At 43.9% G+C, this 4,497-nt stretch overlaps 1 protein-coding gene across 2 annotated transcripts in view; it reads left to right on the top strand.

Moving 5' to 3' along the window:
- Nucleotides 1–4,183: 4,183 nt before the first annotated feature.
- Nucleotides 4,184–4,497, top strand: part of ZFP1 (ZFP1 zinc finger protein) — a 29,799-nt gene continuing 29,485 nt past the window's right edge. The window contains exon 1 of one of the 2 annotated variants that reach the window (XM_004690376.2): nt 4,184–4,336. The gene's annotated coding sequence lies outside the window, so the exon portion shown is untranslated. The remainder of the gene's footprint in view (nt 4,337–4,497) is intronic. The other variant, XM_012730763.1, reaches the window with a different exon arrangement.

Raw genomic sequence — 4,497 nt, 5'->3', positions numbered from 1 at the left:
GGGTGCAGGTATCTTTTTGAATCAGTGTTTTTGTGTCTTTTGGGTAGATACCTAGGAGTGGGATTGCTGGGTTGTAGGGAAGCTCCATGTTTAGCAGTTTGAGGAACCTCCAAACAGTTTTCCATAGTGGCTGTACTAGTTTGCATTCCCACCAGTAGTGCAGGAAAGTTCCTTTTTCTCCACATCCTCGCCTACATTTGTTGTTGAAGCAGTAGTTTTACTGCTTCACTAATCACCAATCACCAAGGCATTATATTGCAAGATTACATCTCCCACAAAGCACTAAGGCATTATATTACAAGATCACATCTTGCATTCAAATTGCAATGGGTTTTAGTATACTGAGTATAGAAGGTCATTGATAAGGTCATGTGTAGTGATATATGATCGGCTTACACCCAATAGTGATGCCACTTGAACAAGTTAACAAAACTCAGGGTTTCCTTTCCATCAGCATTCTGTGTGAACAAAGCACGCTGCTACTTCTGTGCTTTGATCTACTTTATTAGCCACTGTTCCTACAGTTAACGTTTCTCAAGGTCCTGCAGTGATGCTGATGCAAGGATGGACTTACTCTGTTGCCAGTACTTTTTGGAACCTAAGTACATCTTACAAAATTCTTGGAAAGAGATCAAACAACCATTAGGAGATATTAGCTGGTTGAGAAGTGAGAACTCTGTGAAACTGTAGTGGAAAGTCTGAAGAATTGAAAGCAAGGTTTAAGTTAAAATAGGCAAGGTGCTTTTCAGAGAAATCCTCTCCACTTTTCCTTTATTCTAGGGGGAAATTAATAGACTATAGTGTGACTTTGAATTTTATGAGGTTTTCAGAAACCAGTGGGGTCTCCCCCCCACCAGTACTCTGTTGGGTTGTGTAAGGAGGCAGGTATTTGTGTATATGGGTGTGGGTGGTCTTCCTCCTCTTTGTTTATTTTGGGATTTAATCTTTTCAAAATATGCATACTTTTACAAAAGTAGGATTCACACTCTGCATATTTTTGTGTGATCTACATTTCTTCACTATTCCATGAGACACTGCCCCATGTAGTTAGTAGTGTAATTGTCATTTTTAATGTGTTTCCTAATTCTATCTAACACTACAATTTTATTTACACCTGTTGAAAGCTTTTTAGACAGTTTCCAGTGTGTTTGCAAACACCGTGAGAACTGCACTGTGAGGAACTTTCCTAAATATACATCTACAAGATAACTTTAAAACTTCTTCCTCCCCCCTCCAGTCTCCTCTTCAGCTTCTCTTCTCCCCGCTCAGCTCCCTTGGGTAGAAAGAACAGGGAACCTGGAAACCCCCCTTTTCCCTGGGGACCACCCTGTTACGGTTTCACCAGAGACAGAGTGGGGATCAGAACAGGCAGAGCTACAGAAATACACTTCTGAGGGGAGCAGCTGTCGAGACAGGGGAGGTAGGATGAGCCATTGTGGGTCAGCTCCCTGGGTGGGACCGAACTCAGGCCCCGGTGGTGAGACTTAACCTCTAGGCCATTAGGGAGGGCTCTCTACCTTTTTTTTTTTTAAAGGATTTATTTATACATGCATCCAGAGATGGGGTACAAGCCAGAGGAGCCAGAGGTGTAGGGGCGGTGAGAGGCTTCCCCAGAGACAGAGTAGAGAGCAGAACAGGCAGATTGAGGGAGTACACTGCTGAGGGGAGCAGCTGGTGGGTCAGGTGAGGTCTGCTACGTTATGTGGATCACCTCTGGGGTGGGGGATGGACCCCCTACTGAAACAGCTGCAGCTAGCTTGCAGTGCTGCATCCTAACCCATTGCACCACCAGGGAGGACTCTCTCTTAACTTTTTAATTGCAATTTTCAATTAGTATTTATTTTATTAATGAAGTCCATTGTTTTCTACACCCTCATTAATTTTTTGACATATAGGATTTCTCCCCTCAGGTATATTGCAATTTTTGTAAAGAATTAATTGTTCTTAATAGTTAGGGTTGTCAATTATTTCTTTTATGATTTCTTCCTTTGGTGGCAAAGTGTCTCTTTTCACCCAAAAAACATTCCCTTATTGTTTTCAACTACCTCCATAACTTCCACTTTAAAATTTAAATCTTAAATGCAGGTTATATTTAATTATCTTAACATGTATTCTGAAGAAGCTAATTATGTTTTTCCTAGGAGTATTTAAATAGTTGTTCAGGAATAACACCCCAGCCTTTCACCAGTGCTATGAAAATAGACACTAATTTATACTTTGTTATTTTCTGGAACCAGTACTACAAAGTTTCCATTTTTTAAAAAGATTTATTTATTTATTCATACAGAACTGGGGTACAGGCCAGAGATGCGGAGGTTGAGAGGATCCATCAGAAACAGAGTGGGGAGCAGAAAAGGCAGATGGACGAAGTACACTGCTGGGGGGAACAGTGGGCGGGTCAGGAGTGGTCTGCACCATGTGGTCACCTCCGGGGCAGGTGGGAATTGAACTCATGCGAAAGTGGCTTAAGCTTCTTAGTTCTGTGCTTTAACCTGCTGTGCCACCAGGGAGGGCCCCAAAGTTTCCATTATTTTAACTTTGAAATATATTTTTATATTTTTGAGTACTAACTCTTAAAAAAAGTCCAACCTATTTTTTCCTTTAAGATGAAATGTGGGAAAAAAAAAGATGAAGTGTGGAATTATTCTGTTTTACAAACAATAAATAACAAAAGTACCCTGCTGAGACCTTGATTTTTTTTTATCATTTACAGGATTATGGAGCTATCATTTCAATCCAGTTTACTTTTTTTTTAAAAAAAGATTTATTTATTTATGCATACAGAACTGGGGTGCAGGCCAGAGGTGCAGGGGCGGTGAGAGGATTCACCAGAGACAGAGTGGGGAGCAGAACAGGCAGATCGACGAAGTACACTGCTGAGGGGAGCAGCCGGTAGGTCAGGAAAGGTCTGCCACGCCATGTGGTCTCCTTCGGGGCAGGCGGGAATCGAATTCATGTAGAAGTGGCTTTAGCTTCTTAGTGCAGTGCTTTAACCCGCTGCGCCACCAGGGAGGGCCAGGTACCATTTTTAAAAAAAAAAGACTTATTTTTATTTTTGCATATAAGAACTGGGGTATAGGCCAGAGGTGTATGTGTGTGTGTGAGGTGGGGTGAGAGGATTCATTCGAGACAGAGCGAGGAACAGAACACGCAGATCTACTAAAATATATTGCTGAAGAGCTGCATGAATCACATACAGAGGGTGATCCCCAAGGACCCTGTAGGTGCAGCCTACGCCCCTCGGTTATCCCCTTGGTTATCCTACGCCCCTCGGTTATCCCCTTCTCTCCCAAAATGTTCTTTAATAGATGTATGACTAAATAAACTGTGGTACATCAGATAGTACAGTATTATTCAACACTAAAGAGAAATGAGCTATTAAGCCATGAAAAGTTATGGAGGAAATTTAAATGTAGATTACTAAGAGGTCAGTTTGTATAGGCTACATACTGTATGATTCCAACGATATTCTGGACATTCTGTCATTTCCAGTGCCACTCTGGAAAAGGCAAAAACTATGTAGACCGTATGATTGGTGGTTTCCAGGAGTTCGGGGGAGCAGGGAAGGTGTGGGAGGAATTAATAGATGGAGAATAGGGGAATTTTAGGGCTGTCAAACTATTCCACATGATACTGCAAGGGGGGATACATGTGTCAAGACCCGTAGAATGTACTTAGTGAATTCCAGCAAACTATGGATTTTGGGTGATGTGTCAGTGTTAGGTGGGATTATAACAAATGTATCTTTCAGATAGAGAATGTGGATAATGGAGGAGGCTATTCATGAAGGGCGGTGGATATTAAGGGGACACTTTTCTCCTCAAATGTTACTGAGAATGTAAAATGATTTAAAATAGAGAAAACAAAAGTTAATTGCAAAAGCCAAAAGCTATGGCCAATTTTGTAAAAAAAAAAAAAAAAACCAACACGTGTGAACTTAATGTTAGTTATCTTTTCCGGTTTACAGTTATCATGATTATCTGTGTAACTTTTAAAAGCTAGGATTTAAAAAAATACGACTTAGAATCCAGCCGACAGAGCTGACCCGACCGGCTAAAACAAATCAAAGACTTTCCTAAGCGTCCCTACAACGCGGCACTGTAGACTTATGGGAAATGTAGTCCCAACTTCTATGGACCACCTCTCGGAGGACCCTGGGGCGGCGAGCAGCCCCTTCAACTGCGCATGTGTACTGCTGCGAGCGCGCCGGTGGCTGCCCTTCCCCCACGTCCAGCTGCGAGTGGGTGACAAGGACCCCGGCCTCTGCGCGACTTCCTTGCCCCGTGCCGTGACCGGACCTGGCACGGTGCCACCCGTGGGAACTGCGCCCCTCCAGGTGGGAGCGGGGCTGCCGGGCAGCTCCGCAAGGGGCCGACGTGAAGGAGCTGAGGGATGGGCTCCCGCTCGCGCGGGGTGGTCGCCCAAACTTTGGCGACTTGCAGGCGGCGGCGACCCCCGAGGCGGCGTCGGTGGCTGCCCGGCTCTGCGCTCGGCGCG

Source organism: Condylura cristata, unplaced genomic scaffold (assembly GCF_000260355.1).
Source record: "Condylura cristata isolate star-nosed mole 26May11 unplaced genomic scaffold, ConCri1.0 scaffold00028, whole genome shotgun sequence".
NCBI classification, from domain to species: domain Eukaryota; kingdom Metazoa; phylum Chordata; class Mammalia; order Eulipotyphla; family Talpidae; genus Condylura; species Condylura cristata.
The sequence above is the reverse complement of the archived record's forward strand: the minus strand, read 5'-3'. Positions and strand labels throughout refer to the sequence as shown.